We start from the raw sequence: 27,899 nt of genomic DNA, 5'->3' as shown, positions 1-27,899 counted from the left end.
TTCATATAAATGGTACCAATTCCAATGGTTGTTTGTAACATGGGAACCTTCTTATCATCTCCCATAGCCCTCCCTCCGTCTTTCCCCATTCCACCTACCAATAAGGACTGACCCCTGTCTGATCTGTCTGCCCCATTATAATCTAATTATCCCTCTCCCCTTGATCCTAGTTTAAATACTCCTCCAGTCTCCCCATAAACCTCTCACCCAGCACAGTAGATCCCCTTCCATTTAGGTGCAAACCATCTCTAGCATATAGGTTGAACCCCAATGAAAAGTAAGCCCAGTGCTCTAGAAACGCAAATCCTTCCCTCTTACACCAGGTATTTCGTTTTCTAATCTCCCCCTGTCTTTCTTGAGTTGCGCATGGCACAGGTAATATTTCAGAGAATATCACCTTGGAGGGCCTTCCCTTCAACTTGCAGCCTAGTTCTTTAAATTGATTCTTAAGGAGCCTCCACCTTCCATATATTCTGTCATTGGTTCCAACATGGACCAAGACAGCTGGGTCATGCCCAGTCCCTCCCAGTAATTTATCAACCACATGCCAAACCCCGGCACCAGGGAGACAGCAAACCGTTTGTTCATTAGTCCTTCTGATTATAGAATCCCATACTACCACCAACTGTCTAGGCCTTCCTGCACTACCCTCACCAACCCTCCCAGATGGTCTTCCCTCACAGCTGTTAGGGATAGCAGTGACATCCAGGGTTGCCACCCCTGAGCCACCATTGAGCTTGTTTGGGTGCACAAACCCAGGGCCGACCTTCCTTTTCTGTGGGCCCCTACCACTCCCTCTCATTACAGTAACCCATCTTCCTACCTGATAATCCTGATTAGCCCCTCCACCCTCCACATCAATCCCATTAGCTACCTGCTCAGGGAGCAGAGCACCACTTTCACGGTTGTTGGTTCTGCCCAGTGTTGCAACTTGTTCCTCCAGAACTCTAACGCGAGCTTCCAGAAGGGCAACCTGCTCATAAAAATGCTATTTAAAAAATGACAGAAAAAGTTATTTAAAAAAATAAAAGCTTCTTGCAAGATCCAAAGAAGAAAATAAAACTACAAGCAACAGCAATCATCAGCCGTCAAAAGTAAAACTGTTTTTCACTCTCCACTCTTTTTAGCTATCAGCCAGCAAAATGTTTTGTTTGAATATTTATCATGCCCTGGCCAATCCCTGGAAGAGAGCATTCAGAAGGTGGCTGGGGAGGTGATAAATGTGCAGGACCCCTGAGCAGACCATTATTTCTCCTTCAGGGAGGGATCCAGTACTCCTGGGGTTGCTGCCCCTAGGAAAGAGACCGCTAAGACGAGAAACCACTGTTTGGGCCTTAGCATCTGCTTCTTCAAGGTCCTAAGAAGCACAGCTAAAAAAGGGGATACCCATTAAGTATTTTACTGGGGACTGATAGTTGTATGGAAGCAGTAGGGAACCAGATGCTAACAATTGCCCTTATAGTCTACAGCTGTTGGGCTTTAGATGTACAGACGCCCCCAGCTACCTCCACAGATGTTGCTACTGGGTTATAAGAGAGCAGCTAATTATTTTGCTGTGGTTGCTGATCATTTTGGAGTATCCCATGACCCCAATCCCTCTCCTTTTAAAGTTCATGAGCAATAAACCCTAAAAAGACGCCCTCGCTGGACTGAGTTTTAATTGTTGGTGTGCTTGGGTTATTGGCGGCCTCTGTACTACTTAGGGAGAACCTGTCTGTTTCCAGCGACTCCTTGGGGGGTGAACACTACAAATATATATGTATATACTGTATATTAAATACAGTAATTTTTAGTGCTCCTATTCACTATAATAACTCTAAAAACATAATATGAACATCTGTAAACTGTGACTTTTTTCTGAATTACAAGCCTTAAAAGTCTTATCACCAGAGAAGACAGTCTGGGATTTTGAAACCTCATGAATATTGTATTAGACATAAAGATTTAAAGCAGAACTAAACATAAAGTGGTTGTAATTCATTACCTATACCTAGTGAAGCGACTCACCTCAGGTGATACACATAGTTGAAACAAAACCTCCTACATAAGATGCACCTGTTTATCTGCAGCCATTTGTCCTGTACATCCTTATAAAACTCTGAGAGGAAAAGATTTTTAACAGACTCACAAAGCAGGGGGCGGGGAGCTGCAGTTACATGCTGTACAAGATCTTTGAGAGCTGATTGGTGGGAAGGGACACAACCCCCTTCACACAGCATACAGGAACAGAGCTGTGGCTGTTATTCAGAAGCTGTGTGCTGGAGTGTTTTAGCTCTTAGTGTCAGAAAAACTTGTCAGAAGTGACTCATGCAGATAGCAGAGGAACTAGACAGCAGAGAGGAATGCTACTTTGTGCTCTGGAGATAGACAAGTAAGCGCTATAGAAATATGTGCTTTGTTCAGATTTCATATTTGAGCTTTACAACCACTTTAATCAATAAAAAACTGTGAGCAGGCTGCTGCTTACTGCAGAAGAGACATGCTATGTCTTTTCTGTGGTAACAAACACGTACCTGCTTGCTTGCAGTCTTCTATCCAATGCACCAGCATGCACTCCCGGTACACTCTGGCTGTGTCAGAATGACAGACTCCCATGCACATGCATGGCAAGACATCATTCCCCAATCGGCCAATGAAGAGGCCGAAAACCTGGCATTCGGAAGTAGTCAGGGAGAAGATGACAGCATCCACCAAGGAATTTAAGCGCTGCATTGCTAGAAGGAGGAGTTTAATATTTCTGTGAGTTTAGTCCTGCTTTATATCAAAATGTTGACCAGGATGACAAGAAACCCTGAGATCAATAAATCTTCTCACAGATGCAATAGAAATCTATGACTAGATGCAGAATGATCCCAAAGCATGATCCTGTGCATCAGATGTCAGCTCTCCTGAAATGGAGATATCAGACAACCTCCCTAGTGGGAACCCCTTTGCAACCTTGGGCCCCATAGCACCTGCTGGGCTACCATGGTTATTGTTACGTCATTGCTTGTAACCATGGAAACAATAAAGGCATTCACTAATTTTTTTGGACCATAGCAGGTAGACCTGCCCACTTGGGGGTATTAGTAAGGAAGAAGGGCTTTTACCCACCATGTCACTTTGATAACGTCAGGGCTACCATTCAAAATTGGGGGTGTCCCATACAGCCTGCCTAAAGAGCCCCCCCACACACACACACAAAGAAGAAACTTTAAAGTGGAACTTGGCCTAAAAAGGGAAGTTCCCCTTATCCTCCTCCTCCCTCCTCCTTATTGAAAACTTTTTTTTCCAGGAAGTGGGTACCTAGTTTTGACAAGTACCTGGTCCCAGTGAAGATAGCTCTGGATCCCTGGGCTGATAAGTATCTTCTCATTGAAAGTCAGCAGCTACAGTATTTGTAGCTGCTGATTTTTAATTTTTTTAAACAGACCAAAGTTCCTCTTTAAATATCTTATTATTATTGCTCCATTATCCTGCTAGCTGTGACTCCTCACAATTAAATAAAAGTTCCTTGGGCCCCATCAGTTCAGCAGCAAGGGTTGGGGATAAAGAGAAGACTGTTTACTCATTTTCAGAATCAGTCAGAGTAATCTTCAAATATGTAAAAAAACAAAACCTCAGCGCTCAGGACTTCCTATTTACCATACAAAACCCCGTGAGATGCAGCTGTGCACAGGTACAAAGGACCAAAAACTTTTAACAATGAAAACCAGCGCAAACCCACATGATCAATTACATTACTCAGTGTAAAAAAACATAAATGTGCTAATAAAATTATATATAATAAATTATATATAAATTATGTTGATACAAAAATATATATATAAAATTATGAGTCCAGTGAAAAAACAAAGTGACAAAAAATCAAAGTGACAAAAAATCAGAAAAATCCCAGAAAATATATATATATATATATAATTAAAGTCCCGTGACAAAACTAATCAAATTAATCTATAATATATTTTCCATTTGATTCTTCCGTGTTACGGATCCCTTCACCATCCACCAGTGCAGAAATCAACATTAACCGCACTCACCAGATAATGGTGAGTCACACGCCTTTCAGGATTGTTAAGGGCTCCTGGACCCCCTTTACTTTCTCTGAGACCTCCAAGTGCTGTTTCCTCTCACGTCTAGGTACCTCTTCTGCTTACTCCTCTCACCGAATCCCCCAAAGGAAAATCAGGAAGAAGAAAAGACCATAGCGTGATACCGCAGTAACTTCTCCTTAAATTAATCTCTCCAGACCACTCACATTCTTTTGCGGGATATAGCCCGCTTTTTATTCAAAACAACAGCGATTCTCTTCAAAATTGATCCACTTTTCATGTACACCGATTATATAAGGATTATATAAGGACCCCACAGTTTAGTGTGCAGCAGGATGGCAGACCTCAGCTACAGACTCTTCTCCTTAGACTAAGATGGCCCCTTGGAACGCACCGCTCGGCGTGCGCTCCACTCACCGGAAATGACGTCAGACGACGGACCAGGCAACCGGAAGTGCGTCAACGCGTTTCGCCCCACCCACAGGGCGTTATCAAGACACTTCCGGTTGCCTGGTCCGTCGTCTGACGTCATTTCCGGTGAGTGGAGCGCACGCCGAGCGGTGCGTTCCAAGGGGCCATCTTAGTCTAAGGAGAAGAGTCTGTAGCTGAGGTCTGCCATCCTGCTGCACACTAAACTGTGGGGTCCTTATATAATCCTTATATAATCGGTGTACATGAAAAGTGGATCAATTTTGAAGAGAATCGCTGTTGTTTTGAATAAAAAGCGGGCTATATCCCGCAAAAGAATGTGAGTGGTCTGGAGAGATTAATTTAAGGAGAAGTTACTGCGGTATCACGCTATGGTCTTTTCTTCTTCCTGATTTTCCTTTGGGGGATTCGGTGAGAGGAGTAAGCAGAAGAGGTACCTAGACGTGAGAGGAAACAGCACTTGGAGGTCTCAGAGAAAGTAAAGGGGGTCCAGGAGCCCTTAACAATCCTGAAAGGCGTGTGACTCACCATTATCTGGTGAGTGCGGTTAATGTTGATTTCTGCACTGGTGGATGGTGAAGGGATCCGTAACACGGAAGAATCAAATGGAAAATATATTATAGATTAATTTGATTAGTTTTGTCACGGGACTTTAATTATATATATATATATATATTTTCTGGGATTTTTCTGATTTTTTGTCACTTTGATTTTTTGTCACTTTGTTTTTTCACTGGACTCATAATTTTATATATATATTTTTGTATCAACATAATTTATATATAATTTATTATATATAATTTTATTAGCACATTTATGTTTTTTTACACTGAGTAATGTAATTGATCATGTGGGTTTGCGCTGGTTTTCATTGTTAAGAGTAATCTTCAGTACAGCAGCTCTCTACAATTAAATTAAAGTAGAGTTCCACCCAAAAGTGGAAGCTCCACTTATGTGCCTCCTCCCCCCCCTCCACTGTCACATTTGACACCTTTTGGGAAGGAGGGGGGAGCTGGTACCTGGTTTTGACAGGTACCTGCTCCCACTTCTGGCTCAGTTTGCCGCAGCAAACTGAGCCTTACATTCTGGCCCCCACAGCCCTCTGGGACTTTTCATAGGTCCCAGAGGACTGCGGCCCATCCATATAGCGCAGCGCGCTTCATGCATGCGCAGCTGGCAACTGGCTGTGAAGCCGCAAGGCTTCACTGCTGGTTTCCCTTAGTCAGGATGGCGGCACCAGCACCCAAAATCTGATTGAAGAATTGGCTTGGGGTGAGGACACAATGCTGGATCCATGGACAGGTAAGTGCCCTAATATTAAAAGTCAACAGCTACAGTATTTGTACCTGCTGACTTTGAATTTTTTTGGTGGGGATCGGGGGTTGGAACTCTGCTTTAACCCCTTCCTGCCACCACCTCCTGGCCCCATAAGAGCTTCTAAAGACTGGGAGGTGGAGGCAGGCATTCCGATCATGCGAACGTTGTGATTGGTACTCACAGTGGTCACATGATCAGAACAATCCCGATCACAAGTATGCATTGGAAGAGTTAAATTCCCCCCCAGTAACTGTGCTGGGAGCACACTGGGCACACACCCACAGCACACAAAACTGTTTACATATATGCAGCCTCTCTGCGTTAAAGCTCACCCGTCCAGATGCCACATATATGCATACCTCCGGTGGGAAGGGGTTAAAGTTCTGGCCTGCCCCAGTGGATTGATATAGAAGAGGCTGCAACTTTAATTTAATTGTCAGGAGTCATGGCACAGATGATTACTTCATCTTCTTCTGAAGTAAACATGAAATGAGTAAACAGTCTCCATCTCTACTGCTGAACTGATGGGGCCCAGGGAACTTTTATACAAATGCTGTGAGCCATGTCCCATGGAATTACTGGCCCCCTACTGAATTGATGAGACCCACGCCTAGTACAGAGGGGATGGCTCTACTCCCCATCCAGAGCCTTAACTAACATCCTTACATTGTATAGTAGTTACCTGGAGAGATTTGTTCTAATTAAAAAAAATGACCATTAAGTGACTTTTTAAATTAGACATACATAGGTATATGTATAACCTGGCCACCACCAATAACCAAATACCCCATAAACAGAGGTAAATGGTTCGATTTTGTGCCCTATCCAATCATTCTCCTTAACAGCAATCAACCATAGGGCATCTGCAAGAACCAGAGACATTAGATCATCACCCAATCCAGCTATTTGCTCTCATCTCATGAAATGTAATAAGATAATGGAAAATCTGACGGCCTCCTTTCTTGTGGCCCCTTTTTGCCTTTATTAATAAACACAGGTTAGGTTTAGTAATTGTGCATAATCATTAGCTAGTTGACTGGTAAAATGTTCCTAAGTAAAATATTACATTGTTTATCTACTGGAGACATTTTTCTGCTATTTAGACATATTTTTGCAATTATAGTTGGCTGCTTAATTTTGCAACATAGTATCAGTTTTGCTTCAGGGAGTTCTTGATAAATGGCTTCCCTACATATAAGGGTTTTTTTATTGCAAAAGTTGTACTTTCTTTCCAGTTTTGTTAGCTCCCCCTGTTTAATTTTTGTTTTACTTTGGCAATCATCTTGCCTCTGGCCTGCTGTTGAATCAACATTTTCTGCAGCACGGTACAAATAACAGACATAGAAAAAATGACAGACTGTAAATTAAGATTGATGTTGTGGGCAAGAGAGACGCAGAACAGTAGAGCTGGGAGTTTTGGATACCATATTGTCTGGCACTTGAGAAGATATTGTTAGTTTGGTAGGGGCTCTGCTGGAACGGGCGCACATTAAAAGTGTGAGAACGTTGAGGGAGGAAGCATAGTTCTCAGTCTTCTCTGTTTCTTTAGAAATGTTTCTTAGTATGGAAGTTTACTGAGAAAACTTTCCTTGTCCAGAGAGGAGTAGAGGCATTCCATCATTTAATACTCTCCGAGAAAGCTTTTTTCTGCAGTTCCTCATGTCTCCCTCTGTCCAGGATCAATGGCTTGAACTCTGCTCAGTTATTACAACCAGAAATTACAAATTTTGCTATTGGCATCATTTTGGCGAAAATACATTTTTCACTTTGAGTCATTAAGTTGTTAAGGTGAAATTTGTTTGAATAAAAAGTTTATTCATTTATTTATTTAAAAGACATGGATTTTTTTTGTATGCCTTTAGGGTGGATTTGTTTATTTTATTTAGTGTTCTTTGTATGTCTACAGTCTCTGGCAATCTCCTGTAATATGTATGCAGTCTCTGACAATTTTCTGTAGTATATCTACAGTCTCTGACAATCTCCTGTATTATGTCTGAAGTCTCTGACAATCTTCTGTAGTACATTTGCAGTCTCAGACCATCTCCTATAGTATGTCTACAGTCTCTGACAATCTTCTGTAGTACATTTGCAGTCTCAGACCATCTCCTATAGTATGTCTACAGTCTCTGACAATCTTCTTAGCATATCTGCAGTTCATGACAATCTTCTTTAGCATATCTGCAGTTCCTCACCATGTCCTGTAGTATGCCTGCAGTCTCTGGCAATCTCCTCTAGTATATCTGCAGTCTCTGGCAATCTCCTCTAGTATGTCTGCAGTCTCTGGCAATCTCCTCTAGTATATCTGCAGTCTCTGGCAATCTCCTCTAGTATATCTGCAGTCTCTGGCAATCTCCTCTAGTATGTCTGCAGTCTCTGACAATCTCCTCTAGTATGTCTGCAGTCTTTGGCAATCTCCTCTAGTATGTCTGCAGTCTCTGGCAATCTCCTCTAGTATGTCTGCAGTCTCTGGCAATATCCTCTAGTATGTCTGCAGTCTCTGACCATCCCTTGTAGTATGTCTGCAGTCTCTGACCATCTCATGTATCATGTCTGCAGTCTCTGACCATCTCCTGTAGTATGCCTGCAGTCTCTGACCATCCCCTGTAGTATGTTTGCAGTCTATGACCATCTCCTGTAGTATGCCTGCAGTCTCTGACCATCCCCTGTAGTATATGTGCTGTCTCTGACCATGTCCTGTATTATATGTGCAGTCTCTGACCATCCCCTGTAGTATATGTGAAGTCTCTGACCATCCCCTGTAGTATGTTTGCAGTCTCTGACCATTCCCTGTAGTATGTTTGCAGTCTCTGACCATCCCCTGTAGTATATGTACAGTCTCTGACAATCTCCTGTAGGATGCCTGCAGTTTCTGACCATCCCCTGTAGTATGTTTGCAGTCTATGACCATCTCCTGTAGTATGCCTGCAGTCTCTGACCAGCCCCTGTATTATATTTGCAGTCTGTGAAAATCTTATTTAGTATGTCTGCAGTTTCTGACCATCCCCTGTACTATTTTTGCAGTCTCTGACCATCCCTTGTAGTATGTGTGCAGTCTCTGACCATCCCCTGTACTATTTTTGCAATCTCTGACCATCCCTTGTAGTATGTGTGCAGTCTCTGACCATACCCTGTAGTATTTTTGCAATCTCTGACCATCCCCTGTAGTATGTTTGCAGTCTCTGACCATTCCCTGTAGTATGTTTGCAGTCTCTGACCATTCCCTGTAGTATGTTTGCAGTCTCTGACCATCTCTTTAATTAAGTCTGCAGTTTCTAACAGTCTTCTGTAGCACTACGCATATTGAATATTTCAGCTGAAGCCCCTTATACCTAAATTGACAACCACTGCCTTAGTAACACACTAAGATCAGAATCATATATACAGAAATTAGACTGACACCAAATTGATAAAACCATATTTATTTTGCTATTACCACAGTGATTCAATATTAGAAATGTGTTTACTGAGACAGAATCAGAACCATACTGACACAACCAGGGCTGGACAACAACTTCCAGAGGCAGAATCTAACCCATACTGCCACAAGCAGAAGAGAAGCAGATTGACAGACACAGAATCAGATCTAGGTTCAATCGGCTAGTTTCTAGATGTATGGGTCTAAAGTGGGCCACAGTAAGTTCATGCCTGATGCTTGTTTGAGAGCCCTGGACCAATAGAAGTGAAATCTGGTTCAGATTGATCTACTGTAAAGTGATTTATACTTCAAAGAAGCAAACCCATGGTTGAAATATAGGTGGACCCTGTTCTGGTCCTAGCTGTCGCTGATAGCAACAAAGGAAGTGCTCGCCAGGTGGTAAATTCTTGGATGTGTACTGAGGAGTGCCTGGTATAAAAGTTCATCTCACTTGAAGGACATTTGGTTAAGAGCATCAAGAACAGACAACGCATTTCGGCGGAAATTCCCTTCTTCAGGGCTTTAACAATCAATGTTAATAAAATCACAACAGGATGCACTAGAGGACCTGTGCTAAGGCTTGATAAAGACAAAAGTCCCCTAATGGCACTAAAGAAGTAAGTTCATGGCCAGGGGCGGACTGACAACTCATGGGGCCCCCGGGCAATAGGGGATCATGGGGCCCCTGTGTCCATGCCCATACTCAAAAAGCCTATGAAAAAGGTACCAGGGCATCTCATGGGACCCCCTACAGACCCTGGGCCCTCGGGCAGTTCCCGGGTTTCCAAATGGTCAGTCCGCCCCTGTTCATGGCACACTTTACAACAAAGAAGCTGAAAACTGGAGTGGAATAATTTATAAGAATGTGTCCGTGACAATCAGCAGCATGACAAGCTCTGGTAATAGGCAGTACTAATCTGGCACTGTATGGAGTCACACCATGAGACAAGGTAGATTGGTGGCATGACAGAAAACAGTAGCAACTGCTGTTTCTTCACTGATAAGATTCTAATTAAGACTTACTAGGGCAGCTATTAATCTGATTGGTGGTGGGGAAACTGTAACAGCTCTGCTGACACATGGGGGATTAACAATCAAAAATACATCATTTTTTGTGTAAATTTCAAAACTTGTTTTGTGAGCCAAATCAAGTGTCATTGAATACGTTCTGTGTGTACACCACCATTGGTACCAAAGTGGGGTAAATGATGTAGTGAGGAGGGGAAGACAGTGAGGAGCCGCTCTGCAGGATGGAGAGGTGGATGTGTATGGATGGACAGACAGACACAACCATCATGCAGCAAATGAATGAATTCGCATGAAGTACATGTACAGTATATGTATTTGGTGCATAAAATGTTAAATGATAAATAAGTGTGCATATAGAAACTGCTGTTTTTTCTCAGTGGTTTGTTAATGCTGTGGATGATGTCATATTAAAAGTTCTTGGAGGTGACTCTAATAGGGATTTCATGTTCTTTTTCATTACCGTTACTTATGGAAGGACCAAAAAATGGGAAAAACTGTGTTTTAAAAAAATGGGTAGCAAACCTAACCAGTCTATTTATAAAAAAATCACTGTGCAAATGCCTCAGCATCCACACCGTTTTTTTCCCTTGAATCCGCAGTGATGCGCAAAATACAAAAAACCGTAAGTGTACATAAAGGGTGCATGTGCAAGCACATACAAAAACATTTTTTTTGCATTCAGGTGTGTGCTTTTTGTCCACTCCCCGAAGGGGTAGGACCTTTTCCTTAACCCCTGGGGTGCAAGGCTCCTGATGGGGACAAGGTGACGAACGTGGTCCACCTAGCCAAAAGGCCTGGCGGACCCCTTTCCTCATGGTAAGCCATAGCTGACCACCGAGTACTAGGTTGAGGGGCTCTCCCTAAGAGAGACCCCCCCAGGTTTAGGGGAGGAAGGAACCTGATGGCCACACATCCTCCCCCTAGACTTCAGGGCAGGCCCAAGGACCCACACCCTCCATCCAGTCAAAAAAACACACACAAAAGTAAAAGCGATAAAACGTGCAGGAAAAAAATTAATTAAATAAATAAAGTGGCTGTGCAATTGTGCACTGGCTACGTCCTGAGGCCTGGTAGAAAAAATTGCCGTGGACTTAGCCAAATGGCCTAGCCCTTGGAGGCGCAGTGCAGAAAAAGTATTTAGTGCTGTGACTTTGTGCGTGTTCACACCATGGGCTCCCACACCCAAGTGCTACTAACAGCACCCCTGAGGCGACCAATCCCAGGGGGCACAGACTTCCCAGCCCATGGCCAGGCAAGGTAGACCTTCTCAAATCAGGAGGAACTGGGCCCCTGGTTTTCCCAGGGGAATTACTCTTGTGCTCCAACTGCCTGTTGGCACCCCAGTTTCTGTTCCAGTCAGTACTTGGGCTTGAAAAGGCTTGATCTTTTCTTCCTGTGTGTCATTACACTTGTCTTGGCCATGCTCAGCTATGATAATGCCTAGTAAAAGCAACAGCTGGAGCTTTTCCTATCATGCTCTTGATGCATTGGAAGAACGAGGAACAAAACACACCATTATTGAGGGTATCAAGGCCAGGAATATATTAAATACCCCTTCCTGCAACAACGGAAAGAAGAATTGTTAATTGGTTGTATTCAATAAATTCAAAAGTTTTCTGCTGTAAAACAATATCCTGCTTTTCCATTAGATCAAAATCAATTTTAAATAAAAGACTAACAGGTTGAAATATTTGGCATCCAAGGCATTTCATTATTCTTCCCGTGTTCTTTGGATCTCTGCCTATTCTGAAACATTTCTGCAGATCCTTAAGTGGCAGGATGGGCCTCATCAGATTACACACTTGTCTATTGCAGAAAGGGGCTATGAGCTACGCATTGAATTCCATACACTGCTGCATTTCTGTTTTCTTTTGCTGGCAATGTTTTTTGAGATTCAAAAATTATCACCGAGCCTACATTTACACTAGCTTCCAACGTTTGGTTTATTTAAACGCAGATAAAAATGATATGAGAAACATAAACAAATTTCCCCTGTTTACAATGTTAAGGGTTCATTCACACTGCAAAATGTTTGTTTAGAGCAGGGGAACACAGACAGGGCTAGGACAAGGGGTGGGCAGGAGGGGCGGCTGCCCTGGGAACAGTGGGGATTTGGGGGGTTATGCTAGAAGGGGTGATTTGGAGGGGGGATTTGGCCAATGCAAAGCCACACCAGCCATATGTCCCTTGTCAGACTGGCAACACTCGCTCTACTTGGCCAGCACCACCCACAGCCTTGTGGATTGTAATGGAAGAGCAGCCCTGCTCTGATCAGAAGGGAGGGTGGGGGTTAGCTTTAGCAGAAAGAGTGGGGTACAAAGGTATGCCAGCAGGGTGGTTTGAGGTTTGGAGGTGAGCAGATAAGGGGAGTTTGGGGTACAGAGATGAGCAGTAAGGGGGTTGTGAGCTACAGAGGTGAGCAAAGGAGGTGAACATGGGGGTTTAGGATACAGAGGTGAGCAAAGGGGGGTTTGGGGGTAAATAGGTGACCATACGGTGATTTGGTGTACAGAGGTAAGTAGAGAGGGGGTTTGGGGTACAGAGGTGAGTAGAGAGGGGTTTGGGGTACAGAGGTGAGCATAGGGGAGTTTGGGGTATGAAGTTGAGCATGGGGGGGTTGGGGTGAGGTTGTCAGACAGAGGGGGTTGGGGTACAGAGGTGAGCAGACAGGGGATTTGGGATAAAGAGGTAAGCAGACAGGGTTTGAGGCACAAGGATGAGCAGAGAGGGGGTTTTGGGGTACAGAGGTGAACATAGGGGGGTTGGATTATGGATATGAGCAGAGAGGGAGGTTTGGGGTGTTAAGGTGAGCACTCCAAAAATGGAGGTTTACATTTTTGCTGCTTTGTGTGCGACAGTCTATTCATTTCAATTGGCTTCCCTACCCATAGAAAAACAGGGAAAGAACTCCCCAGCCCTTTTTTTTTTTGTCACACCACACCAAAATTCACTGTGTTTACCATTAGGAATTCATGATACCCCTGTGTTTCTGCTAAAGAGCAGCACTTTTGTCTGCATGTCAGGAACATGTGCAATTTTGGGGTGCCTTAAGACTGAAAATAGTTTTCAAGGGCGACCTGACTGGAAAAAAGGTTGAGAAACACTGCTTTAGAAGATAACACAGAGTGCTTAATATCCTGAGAATGTGTCATTCTGATGGCTTGCACTGTTTCTGCTCCACTTAATGATGCATAACTGATTTTCTATCATTCCACCTGGATTTTGTAGTGGGATGAGGGACTCCAGGACCCTCCGACATATAACATAAGAGTAATGTATCATTAATATTTACAGCATTAATGACTCTTGATAGCATTCACAGAAAAATGAGAATGTTTATCAGAGCACATATTTGACAGTGATGTACAGTGAAATTATGTCAGATTATGTTTCATTAGTAAATGACAATTTCTATATGGCGTGGAATTGAAGCAGAAAAGCCCTTTCCCCTGACCTTCAATTAATGATAGGGTTATAGTAAATGTAAAACAATATGAATAGGACATGCACTTCCATTTCAAATGCAAAAAAGTAGCATTTTGTTTGTAAAGATAGCGTAACATCATACAGCACCAATACTGTACATTACACCTCCACAATATCAGTGTTAGGTCTGGATGTCATTGTGACTTCTAGTAATCATCCAGTGAAATATTGGACTTGGTTATGTTATACACAAAGATTTATTTTAGACAATCAGTAACTTACTAATGATCTCCAGCAAATATGGTAATTGTGCTGAAATCAGAAAATTTGCTCAATTTATCTTACCCTGAATTTGCGGCAGGGGATCCCCTGCAGCCACAGCACACAGAGCTCCCTACAGGGTCTCTTAGGGCTCGTTCACACTTGACTAATTTCTAACTCTTGCCATACGCCCCTATAGCATTTGACAAGCGTTAGACAGGTGTTTGGGAAGCCTTTTTAATGCTCCCCAAATGCCCTATGAGTGTTATTGAGGTGTTTGATAGGCATTTGCCAAGCGTTAAACCTGCACCACAAATGCCTATAATGAAATTTAATGGTATTAACGCTCCACAAATGCCCCGCAAATGCCTGCCAGGTGTTTGAGGAGCATCACCATAGACTTGAATGGGAGGCTTCAACTCCTCCTGACTCCACAGGTGTCCGTTTTGCCGCGACGCTAACACTTCAGTGTGAACAGCACTGTGTGCTGCCATGTGTAGAATTTTAATAGGTGTTTGAGGAGTGTTAAAAACACTTCCCAAACGCCTGTCTAACGCCAGCTAACAAAGCTAGTGTGAACTTAGCCTGAGGGTCATAATATATTTCAATAGATCTTATCTTTTCACCTAGTGTGGCCCAATAGACCCACAGTTTTAAGGCTGCACACCACTCCTGAGCAACTCCTTAGAGCAGGGTTGTCAAACTGGCGGCCCTCCAGCTATTGCAAAACTACAAGTCTTGCCTTTAGCAGTCATGCTTGTAACTGTCAATCTTGCAATGCCTCATGGGACCTGTAGTTTGGCAACAGCTGGAGTGCTTCCAGTTTGACACCCGTGCCTTAGAGTAATTTTATTGAAACAAGTGGAATGGACACTCCACCTGTTGGCTTTTCTGATGCATTTCAACCCCTACTTCAGTTTAATTTTAGAGGGGTGAAACATGTCAGAGAAAGCCAGCAGGTAGAATATCCTCTCTACTTGTGCCAATAAGACTGATATGATGAATTGCAGAAGAGCAGTGTGCAGCCTTATAAGTTTGTGTTTATTAATTTGTAAGACCTGGAGAGCAACAGGTCCTGTAGCTGGAGCGGCATTGGGAAGGTGAAGTGTATCCAGCCTGTAATAACACCTTTGAATAATAACCCCTATGTACTCTTAGATTGTAAGCTCTAAGGATCAGGGCCCTCTGTTTCCTCTTGTACCAAATTGTATTGTAACTGTAATGTCTACCTTCATTTTGTAAAGTGCTGCACAAACTGTTGGCGCTATATAAATCCCGTATAATAATAATCATAATAATAATGTACAGCAATGGGAGTGTCCACAATTAGTACCAACCAACTATCACAGAAAATGGACCTAATGTTTGAATAATAAAGGACTAGTCCACCCAAAGGTGATAACTCACTTACAAGAGGCCACTGATAGAGTCAGGTCCTGTATTTCCTAGGGACTCTCTATTGGTGAAATCTCCTCTCTCTTGTTACTGGCTTGGGATGTTTTATAATTCTTTCTTTAAAAGGTATGTTCCCATAGTTCCCAACTGTCTCTGATTTCGAGGGACTGTCCCTCATCTTGAACAAAGTCCCTCTGTCCCTCTTTCCTCATTATTTGTCCTTCATTTTGGTCTGATCTATATAGTTGTATATAAAATGCACTTTTTATTTATCACAAAGTGTTTCCAAGTGCTAAATCTTTCATCCAATTTCTAAATTGCTGCTTTTGTAAATTTCCAAAACCAATATAAAGGAATAGCAGGGTAAAAAAAACTACCTTTGGATTTACCAATAATATTTTTTGTATAATTCTACTTTAAGGGGGTCGTGGCAGGGGGTGTGTCCTATGCCTACATACTTTTGCTAATAGGTGTCCCTCGTTCCCATTTCAGAAAGTTAGGAGGTATGTGGTGCTACAATAGCTATTGCATTGTCGGGTTTATCAGTTTTGGGTGGACTGGTCTGTGCTGCTCCTGGAGTTGTGATTGCTTTGAAACAATCCAACCAATGGAAAGGATTTTTAATCAACAGACAAGTACATGACCACCATAATTTCCACTCGCCAATGCGAGCAGGCAAGTGGAAATTTCAAGGCCTGTTTTAGTCTATAGTGATATAGTGTATCAGGTCATCTCTGCTCTCTCCTCCTATCAGCATGTTCATTGTCAGCACATTTGCATGCAGCACACCCTGACTCTCAATCCTGCCCCTCCCTGTTTGTTGCTGTATGGAGGATTGGAAGAGGTTGATATCAAATCAAATTCAGGTACTTACACTAGTTGCATTTAAAATGCAACAAATGATTTATTAATTAACACAACAATGCACTATTTGTGTCTTTTATATCTTTCTGGAGTTCCGCTTTAAGAACAAGCAACTAAAGGAGAACTATAAAAACTTTGTAAAAAGTATTTATCGCCTATCCAGTTTCCTCATGCAGACTCTCACTGCATACATTATATATGTAGCACCCTCTTAGGTAGAGTTCTAGGATGTACATACAGTAGTCTAGTTTAGTATAGTGTGGTTTCCTGCATAACAGGAGACTGAAAGGTAAAACGTAGCAGCTTCTCTGCTTAACAGACGAGCTACAATTGTTTAGTGAGAGATCCCGTATGGCTCACACTGCTGCTGCTTCTGCTGCCACTGGCTCCTCTGTATCCAGAAGGCCTTGGAAGATTCTGGGTGAACAGGAGTGACCCATGCAGATCAGCAGCATGAATATGGATGCAGTTTCAGCCAATTACAGAGGGTGGGAACCCTGAGAATGCTGGGGACTAGTATTTATATTTAGTGAGCACACGTGATCTGGGTTCTTCCTCTTCCTGTGAGAAGGGAGTTCCAGCCAAGAGAGCTGGTTGCCTCCTCTGGCTCATGCTGCTAGGAGGCCTCAGGTTGGTGACCCGAAGGCCAGAATGCGGAAACTCAGGGTGCTTCTGAGAAATGACTGAGGGGGATGTCTACAGATCCTGTCTGGTATGATGGAGGAAGGTGATCTGCAGCAAAGACCTTGTGGGTACAGACTGTTCTACAGGGATGCTGGGACTTCTGCTGTTTAACCCCCTCGAGATCTATATAGTCAGCTGCTGGGTCTGCTGGGTGTAAGATAGAGGGGACACCGGCTGGTGTCCAGAAGAGCAATTGTTCACTACGTCTGCATATCTACAGAGGGACTTTGCTGCATTCTTGTACAGTCTGCTACACAGTTCCACTCTGAGAAAGCTGTCCTCAATTGTACATAGTTTGATTCGGAGTATCCTACTATATCCCTTCCCTATCCCAGTTCCAAAAAAAAACAAATAAAACAACAAACAAACTACAACCCTTAGACAGACTGGAGTAATGAACAGAAGTTGTATGCACCTGACTAAGGAAATGCGTTGTGCTTGGCTGTGGGAGAAGGTCTAGGGAAAAGCTTGGGCAAGACACAAGCAGCTCTTGCACGGGTAGAGCTACATATAAAAAAAGAAATGTAGATTTTTTTCTTCAAGGAATGGCAAATTATAGACACATGAAATGCTAGATCACCTATGGCGCTGGACCCAGGCTGCTGTACCTGATTAGTAGATTACAGCAGTGCAATGCTGGATCCGCTGGACGGGTGAGTATCTGAATTAAGGACAAGCCTGGATAATAAGTAAGTGGGAATTAAAAAAAAATTACAAAGAAGAGAGTGAGTCCAAAAGATACCTCACGATCATATACAAGCTTAACCTCTCCAAAACCGAGCTTCTCGTCTTTCCCCCTGCCCGCGCCCCCCATCCTATCCATCACTACCAACAACACCACCATCAATCCCGCCCCGCAAGCCAAAGTCCTTGACGTCATTCTAGACTCAAACCTTTCCTTCCAACCTCATGTCAAATCACTTACAAACACATGCAGGCTCCACCTCCGCAACATCGCCAAGATACGCTCCTTCCTTACCCCAGACACCACTAAGCTACTCGTTCACTCCCTGATTATCTCACGCCTTGACTACTGCAACTCCCTCCTCACCGGCCTACCCCAGTGCAGGCTTTCCCCGCTTCAGACCATCCTGAACTCAGCGGCTAGACTCATCCACCTCACCAACCGCTCCACCTCTGCCACCCCCCTCTGCCTATCCCTCCACTGGCTCCCTATTGCCCAACGCATCAAATTCAAACTACTCATTCTGACCTACAAAGCCATTCACAACACTGCCCCTAACTACCTCACCAACCTGATTCCCAGGTACCACCCTACCTGTACCCTTCGCTCTTCACAGGACCTCCTTCTATCTTGCTCCCTGGTCTCCTCCTCCCACGCACGACTGCAAGACTTCTCCAGGTCCTCCCCCATCCTCTGGAACTCACTACCCCAATCCATCAGACTGTCACCTTCCCTCCTCACCTTCAGGCGCTCCCTGAAAACCCACCTCTTCAGGGAAGCCTATCCCACCCTCACCTAACAGCCGTTCTCCTTCATTCCTCCTACCACTCCATCCCCCACAGCCATTTCCTCCTGTACCAGTACCCCCTCCCTTCTAGATTGTAAGCTCGAAAGAGTAGGGCCCTCGAACCCCTCGTGTGCTGTTTGTTGTTGTTGTACTGTTTCATGTATTGTCCCCCCCTCTATTGTACAGCGCTGAGCAAACCCTTTGGCGCTATATAAACTCGATGTAATAATAATAATATACAATTAAAATTGAGCAAGTATCCCTTACAGAACAGAACTTGTCAGAAGTAAGATGGAGATTTGTCAAATCTATGGGGTAATTCATGCACAAAACTTGAGGAATGAAATGTGGAGTTTTTGCCAATGATTATCAAAAAACCTTCATCTTTGTCCATTAAAACCTTTATCCCCCAAAAAATGAAAACCTGTCACTGTTACTGCTTAAATCGTGTTACCCGCTCTACAGGTTGACAATTCTATTGACCAGTGTCTAATATGTTTCTCCGTAGATACAATAGAGGAATGAGCGTAGCTGCCCTTAAACAGGAAGTGTGTTACTGGTTGGATCAGCAGGTGAAAAAAAAAGAAAAGAAAACCTAAAATAACTAAAGCAGCCGCCACATCTAAAGACTGGTAAGCTGCAATGTTTTACATTTTTCTTCTTCGGTTTAGATACACTTTAAGTTTTCATAAATCATTTTCATAGCGATTTTATATTTGAGCTCAGAGGCTTATGGAAAGAAGCAAGGGTCCGTCATGCTTTCTATTAAGTATTTGTTAGCAAACGAAAGCAAGAGACTGTGTCTGACTTGTATGGTGCTGTAAGGTACATTGCATCAGCTTGTATCGCATATTTGGATCCTGTGGGATTAGCAGAGGGTTATGAATGACTATGCAGCTCATTACCTATAACATTGCAGTGACAACATTCATCTCTGTCCATGGTTTCTGATCCCCTCACAACCAAATCACTGAAGTGATACAGAAAACGTTGCCCTTTTCCCTAGATATTCCTCTTTGTGACACAGAGTCTCTGACAGGTGCTCACATTTATAGCATGGCTGTAACAGCAGCATCTGACACCACTGACTCTTAGAAAGAGGTGCTGAGCCCTTATTAAGGCCTGAGGATTTATTCATAGTTCCATTTTCTTATTAGCACACACAAGGACGTTAATGTTTTTTACATTCTGTAAATCAGCTGCTATGGTCCACTTAGACATGTCAACATCATTCCAAAATAATGGATAGAAGATAAGATGGCTTTGGATAGGACAACAGCTTGTGAAGGTGCATGGCATAGGAATTAAGGAGTCTTATTACTATGGGGCTGATTTACTAAAACTGGAGCTGTGCATGGTAGCCAATCAGCTTTTTACTTCAGCTTGTTCAATTACACTGGAAGCTGTTTGGTTTCTATGCAGAGCTGCATGAGATTTTGCACTCTCCAGTTTTCATAAATCACCCCCCATATGTCATAATTTCGAGAGCAAAACCATTAAAGTGACCCTATCAAGGCAAAAAATAATATAGATGAATGGTGCCTGCATTAGAAATGTTTTAAATTCATCTCTCCAGTGATCTGTGTCTCTTTCCTTCCCTTTGTCCCAGGTCTGCAGCCTCCATGAGACTCTTCAGCATTTGACAGTTCCTGGAGTGTCGATGTCTGCACTCCCCCCATGCACCTTGGTTCCATCCTTCCTCTCCTACATCATTGTTTAGAAATCATGGGGCCCCACATGGCCTACCTGAAAGGCCCCCTATCCCCTATTGGTAGACCTGGGTATCTGGCTCTTATTTTATCTTCCACCATGACAATATCATCACACATCTTGTTCTTCATTTCCATATCATCTGTGATGTTGCAAGTCTATTTAGCCTTCCATAATTCCACTCATGTTTGTTTCATTGATGACACCCTAGTTTCCATTTACCACCTCTGATTTTGCATCCCATGTCATGTCAGTGTGCACTGTTGAGTTTGTTCAGTCCTGCTGCATAGACTCTGCCACTGCCCACTTCCCTCCTAACATGTTGCTTGGGCAGTATCAGTTGATCCTAAAGTGCACCTGACCAAGCAACATCATCTGGCATTCAGAGTGAAGAACATTACTGTGGTAACCCATAGTTGATAACATTGGTGAGGAAGTCCCTGCCCCCTTTCTGACTCATTGAGACCTGGGCCCAGTACAGAAGGGCTGCCTCTGCCCACCTATTGGCACCTACAGTATGTCTGCTGTGACCTGTACTGAACTCGGGGTTAAAAGACAGAACTGTGGAGCATGATGGGGGACACAGGCATCTGACACTGTGTTTAGACATTGTGTAAGACTCTAGTCACATCTACGACACAATCACTGAGAGATAATTGAAAACCTGGGCTGTGCAGCATCTGTGGTACAAGGTAGGAAGTGTTCGGGAAATCCAAATAGGGTTTATAAATACAATGGCACACCTGTACTTTAAATGCTTATTATTAACTGCAGAAATCCATAGAAAGAGTGGTGGCAGTGGTGGGTGACTGCGGCTCTGGCACTGAGGTGTAATGTGGTACTTCATACACCTCACTAATCAGCAGGATCTCTATCCTGGAACCCAATAAGGTGCAGAATTCTAACAGGGACTGATCCTGTAAACTACAATGTGCAAGGCCTTGCAGGGTGAATTATGGTGGCTTCCCTCTGTGCCTATAGGTAAAACACACGCAAAGGTACAGTGCAAAGAGACAAGACAAGCTGGTAGAGATGTGTAGGTGCTTTGTGCTACTTTCTCAAAATCATATCATAGTCGTGTGTCAGGATAGGTAAGAATAGACCATTTTGCCGTTTGAAGTAAAAATGCGGTACTTCTGAATATGTGAAGTGTAATGCATCCTCCAGCCTGTGAATGTCATAAACCCATGCTAAAGCAATGGTGTACTGTAATGGTTTGTTGTACTCCCCATGAGGCCCTAGGGAGCGATGTGTTTGAACCTGGTCATACATAGGTGTGGAACCATCATTACTTTTTTACATTTATTATTGGCCAGGTTTCCTCAAATGCACCTATTTTGTTTGTTTCTTCAGCACAACCAATCCCACCAATACCTAAGCACATTACCCAAGCCCAGGCTGCCTACCACTGCCCACTGCACTACCCTTTATATACAGAATAAAAAAATCCAAGAAGAAAAAAAATAGAATCTATGGTATGATACTATTCATTGTCATATTCAAACTCTACCATAGTCATTCTTGATTTAGCATGAAGAAAGAGCATTTTCAGTTAGAAATTTGTTGTGCTGTTTTTATGTTTATCCAAGTTAAATAAAAGGATAAATCAGACTGATCTGAGACAGCCAGGACCAGCATATTTTCTATGTTGGTATCATGATCTAGGCTTTTATTGAAACCAGGTTATTAAAGAAGAACTGAACTGTGGAAGCTGCACCCCAAATAAGACAGAGGACAAAAGGCTAGTCACCAGTGTTACCTGTAGTCTCTCTGCAGCAGGTCTTTTCCCATTACTGAGTTACCATGTCTTGTTCTGCATTGTGGAGGTGGTCATCTTGGTGGAATCAGAGCTTTACTTCCCCATGTCAGAGCCTCCAGCAAGGAGAGTGGTGAGAAGTATAGTAGTGATATCACCAATTCTCAGTCCATATCTCTTGACACTAGCAGTCAGAGGTAGCAGTGCCTTAAATCTCACACTGCAAATATACAGCTATAGAGATGTTAGCACAGGAGTACCTAGACACCCTCATATACCTGGTAGCACAATTCTGTTTTTCAGAAGGAATTTCAGAAAAAGGTACGTTCTTCAGGGTACTGCTTAGGCGCAATAAACATTTCTAAATGACCCCAATAATTCAGCTAATACTCACTTTTTCATTTCAGGACCTTTTTCAGTGAATTTAAATGCAACCAATCATAATCAAGCTTTCATTCTTCAACTGTTACCTTCCTTTGCAAGTTTGATTCTGAGTGGGTGGTATGGGGCTATACAAACAGTTCTCTCTGATAAAGAAGTCCTATGGCATTTAGGCAATATAAGACTCAGAGTCTCATCTAAGCACTTGGAGTCAGTGCTTCCATAAATATTAACAACTGAAGCAAAATTCATATTTCCCTTGCTTAATAGGTTGACTAAACGGGCTGCCAATAATAAGACTAAATAAATTGCTGCGATAACAGCAATGTAATTAATTAGGGGATTTTTAATACATTAGTTGATTGTTTTCTTAATTAGTAATTACAATGTTCCTCAAAGCTATAATTTGATGTTACTTATTACTGATTGTATTCTTAACAGATTGCTGCCTTGATTAGTAATAGAACCATCTCTAAGCCCTGAATCACATTTAATTGGCACCTTGTAGAGAATTGTGTTAAATAGTGACTGAAATCATGTAACCTTGCATTAGGCACTAAACTAATATGTCTTGTGATTTCAAAATTGATCAACTACATTTGAAGCGATATGTATTAAAGCCTGTGTTTTGTCAAAAATGTTTTACAAAAATCAGCACAAAGGACTTTATTTACAGTCAATGCAATCAGTGAAATCTTCATTCTCTAATCCTCCCCTACCCCACATCCATTGTGGTCGGGGGTTAATAGAGTCAACGGAACTGTCATATGCACTCATCGAGAGTGCTGACTATGCCCGCCATTCCTGCCCACCTCCTCCTTTCATAGAAATTGTACTATAGCTTCCAAAAATGAAAAACAATCTATGAATCAAATGAATCAAGAACAAGTTGATGAATGAAAGATCCACTTCTTCCATTCATAGATATTTTTTCATTCATAGAAGCTATAGTTAAGCTTCTATGAATGGAGGAGGTTGGCGGAAAGGGCGGGCATAGTCAGCACTCTGGATGAGTGCATATGACAGTTCCCTTGGCTCTATTAATTGATTTTATTTTTCAAAAAGGTCAAATATTGATATCTAGAATTCCATTGCAATTTATTTATTAGTGAGGGTTTTACCCAAAACTCAGCTTATCACACCACATCAAACTAATCAAATCACAGTTTTTAATACACTGAACGTCTGCAGCCTTAAAATTACCCCATAATGGACCAAGTCACCCTCCACTCTTCCAACTGTGATATCTGTTCATATGAGTTCCCAAGTCCCATCACCCAGCACAGGTATTATTTAAAGGTCACTCTCTGCTTGTGGGAATTTTGTTTTATAGTTAATAGAATGTAGAAGTGAAACCATAGAAGGAGTAGTGAAACCGTAAGACAAGGAAAGAACAAGAAATATTCCAGTATGGACTTCTCTCTTCTGGAGCGAGTGAGGGATATAAGAAGACAATGCCTTTCATGTCGCCACCACCCTAAATATCAGTTTTTGGACAGTCTGAATTTTAAGTATATGCAAACCCTAACAATGAACTTCTTTTATTTGCTCTCTTTTGGTCTATCAAATACACAATTGAAAGTGTTTTATTAGACCTGTTCAATAAATGAAAAAAAAAAACAAAAAAACTGTTGATCCTACCAAAAATCCAGGGAGCTCTTGACTTTCTCTGTGCCCTCTTTCTGCTGTACTGAAAGCTCAAGAATTGGAATCAAAATTGGAACCAGTTGTCTGTGGGATACAGACCATATCCCCCATGTTATGGAGATGAGGATGGAGGGTTTTCTAACCAGTAGAAAGCAGCTTAGGGTATCAATGCTGCCCCTCCATAAATACAGAGGAGTGGGTAAGTGCTCTCACCCTAGGAATGGAAGTGTGTTACTGGCAAGAACACCAGGTGAAAGTAAAGGGGAAAAAAGCCTGAAAAAAGAACACTAAGGCCTCATGTACACTGCTGCTCCTATATGCGAGTTTGGGAGCTTTTGGCGTTTTTTTGTCAAAGTCCCTGATCTCAACTCAATAAAAGCATATGTGTCCATGTACATATAGGCTTTTACCAGAGTTTAGGGGCAGCAGAGTTTAGGGGCAGTTAACATTCCTCTTCTGAAGGTAGAATATTCGAGTTCAGGAGAGGGACTTTTTGGCAAAAAAATGATAAACACGGCAAAAACGCTAGCTTGGGCATTTACCCATGTCAATGGAAAATACTCTGGCCAATCAAATAAATAAACAGCCAAGTGCTAAACGTGGCTAAATGCAGCTAAACGCGGCACCACGTTTACACACGTTTTTGATGCATTTTTTTCTGCTGCCAGGAGAGTTTAATGACTAGGTGAGTTCATGTGTACATATTTCCTAATGCAACTACCATATCAAAGGACTGATAAGTTGCAAAAAATGTTCTTGGGTTTAAATACACTTTAACTCAGAGAATATGAATCATACCACACTTTCTGTGAAAAGTGTTTTCTATACTGGTTCAGGACTTTGGATCCATTCTCATTATAAAGCTGCTATACAGACTTATGACAAAATTTGTATTTTTGGAACATATCAGAAAGACCAAATGACACAGCACACAGTGAGGACCAATTTGCTCTTCACCGTCTCCTGTTTAGGCTTTAGCATGCTGAAGTCCGCAGTTATGTTCCATCTGTCACCATAGATGTGGCCTGTGGCAACATCCTCTGTATCAACATTCATTTTTATCTGCATATTTAGACTGACCACATTCCCATCTCATCCGTTAGTAAATCGTCCATCCAAATGCAATACTGAATTTTTTTTATCTATACATTTAGCATAATGGTAGCCTCAGGTCAGCTATATAATAGCCTATTTTGTTCTACAGTGTCCCATGAAAACGTTGGATTCTTTTGCTTTCTCTGCCAGTGCAAATTTGTGATACTGCAGAAATCTGGGCATATGGAGTGAGCTGGTACAACAGTTTCTACAAAATATTTTTTTTCTACAATTTCCCTGTGCCGTATTGGCTTTAAAACAAAACATTTTGCAGAGACAGATGGAATGCAGTTAGCTCCCAAACTAAATGAATGAACAAATGTACAAACTCCAGGTTGATTTTGGCTTAGCAAGCTGGGTCAGTCTTATTGCCCAGCTTTTGCTTAACTGTTAAGGTTCTGCATTCCAAAATAGGTTGTATTCATATGAGAGGTAAAGAACGGTGTTGTTACCGGTTCAGGTGGTGAGGGAGGTGCTTCATTTGGGTTAAAAGGGGCAAACATTTTGGACTTAAAGAATCAGCCCAATCAAACTGATATATGAGTATATTGAAAATGGTGAATAAGCTGCTTAACTTCCCGACCCTGCAAGAAGAACCTCATTCTTTCTCCTGTATGCATAACTTAAAGTGGATGTAAACCCTCAGACATGAAATATGAACAAAGCATATCCCTTTATAGTGTGTACTTGCCTCAATTAAGATCACTAAGTGTAATTTCTGTTTGCTGCTTCATTCCTCTGCTATTAGCATGAATCCCTTCTGACAAGCTTTCCTGACACCAAGAGCAAAATGGTGATAGAGGAGGGACCTCAAGCAGATCGACAGCCTCAGCTCTGTTCCTGTGTAAAGGGGTGTATCTCTTCCTTCCAATCAGCTCTCACAGCTCTCCTCACTGAGCTTAGCAGTGTGTAATTTTAGCTCTCCTCCCTCTGTTTTCTGAACCCTTAGACAAGCTATATAAATGTACCACTTTGAATGAAGGTAGAGAAGACTGCAGATAAACAGGTACAACCTATGTAAGAGGATTTGTTTTATTTCTGTGTATAACCAGAGGCCAGGCACTTCACTGGGTATACATGTAAGGGTTTACAACTGCTTTATTAGTGGTGATGAAATCCCTTTGTATTGTCAATGACAAGTGAGCAGAGCTTCATAGTAAACCCAGAACCAAAAATGTAATATATTGCAGCTAATCAATCATTAGATGTGGTGGCTGCATTAGTTTTCTTTCTTTTTTTTACACTTTATCCCTCTGTTTCACCTGGTGATCTGGTCAATAACTCACCTCCTGTATTATAATGTCCCCACTAACTATAATACTGTCAGTCTTGGGGAGGGGAGTGGTATATGTACTAGCAGATTTAAACACATTAACAAATCAAAGCTTTTTCCTTTCGGGATAACGATTTTACATAAATAAAAGCAAATCATTGTAAGCATCTGCAAGAGAGCTTGTTCTTTTGAAAAACAACAAACCTACTACTAGATCACCAGATGAAAACAGAAGAAAGAAAACCTAAACAAAGCAAATGCAGCCATCACATCTAAGAATTGGTAATGTGCAATATGATAATTGTTTGCTTTTGGGTTTAATACTGCTTTAAGCTTTGCAGCAAACACCTCCACTCCAATCACCTAAGTCATTTGGCCATACAGAGCAAAGGGACTTTAATCCCCCCATCACTCTCCCCCCCAACCCGCTTATACTCACCGACCTCCTGCTCCCCCTGCTGCTCTGCAGTGTCAACCTTGTGTGATCTCCATATTATAGCACATAAAGAGTTGATGTTGTCACTCCCTTCCTCATGTGACAGTGTTTGGGCCTGGTGATTGTCCACACAAGCCCAAGCACTACATCATGGGAGGAGGTCACATGCTGCCCTATGCCCAAAATATTTTGCATCAGCCCAGGTGGATCAACAGGTGAAATGTGGCACCACACCTTAATAAATGACCTATGATTAAGCCCTGGGGGGGGGGTGAAATGTGACAGTGAGGTGGCCCAAGGTGGAACTGTATAGTGTGTGCTGTCTGTGTAACAAAACAATTCGTATTCAAATGATGTCATAGGTGTGCCGCCCATCTGTTTGAATGGATGATCTTGGGCTTAGGCAACCCGTTGTAACACAAGACAAAGGAGGGATTGAACAAACTGGAATTGCTGAACTCTAAGTAGTTAAAGTCTGAATCGTGAAAGGCAGGCAAGTGCTGCAAATGTCTTACTGGAATACCTAAAACTGCTGTTTTTTTCTTAAAGCTGCATCAGTGGTTCTGGACAGCAAGCCACATAAGTACCTTAGGGTAAAAGCCTGACAGTCTGATTGGAGAACAGTAGGTGCAGGCTATGAAGCTGTCAGATATGTTATACGCACCCTTGGATATAAGGGCATGGCATGACTGGGACACTGCAGAGGTATGCAAGCATTAGAAGTCACAAAAAGAACATTTGGGAACTGGAGAAGATCATAAGCTTAATAATGGCATGCAATGCCAAGCTGTGGTTTCTAACGCAAGCAAAATCCTCTCTTGTATTAAAATTGGTATAGACTCCAGAGAGAGATATCATATTACCCCTGTACAAATCATTAGTAAGACCTCATCTGGAATATGCAGTTCAGTTTTGGGCACCAATTCAAAAAAAAAACATTGGGGAACTGGAGAAAGTACAGAGAAGGGCAACTAAACTGATAAGAGGCATGGAGGAGATCAGCTATGAGGAAAGATTAGAGGAACTGAATTTATTCTCTCTTGAGAAAAGGAGATTAACCTCCTTGGCGGTATTCCCGAGTGTAGCTCGGGGTAACATTTCAGTACCAAAAGCGGTAACCCCGAGCTACACTCGGGAATACCATGCGGCGCTGCTCCGGCATGTGTTCTTCACTTATCTTACCCTGCGCTCCCACGATGTGTCCCCTGCAGTGTCCCCGGCCATCTCCTCCGGCCGATGCCGGCATCCGGCTTCTGTCTCCTGTCCCTGTGACGTCGG

This window comes from Staurois parvus, unplaced genomic scaffold, assembly GCF_062004578.1.
Source record: "Staurois parvus isolate SC_StPar_1 unplaced genomic scaffold, SC_StPar_1.0 ptg000530l, whole genome shotgun sequence".
Classification (NCBI taxonomy): domain Eukaryota; kingdom Metazoa; phylum Chordata; class Amphibia; order Anura; family Ranidae; genus Staurois; species Staurois parvus.
This window is presented reverse-complemented; position numbering follows the sequence as displayed.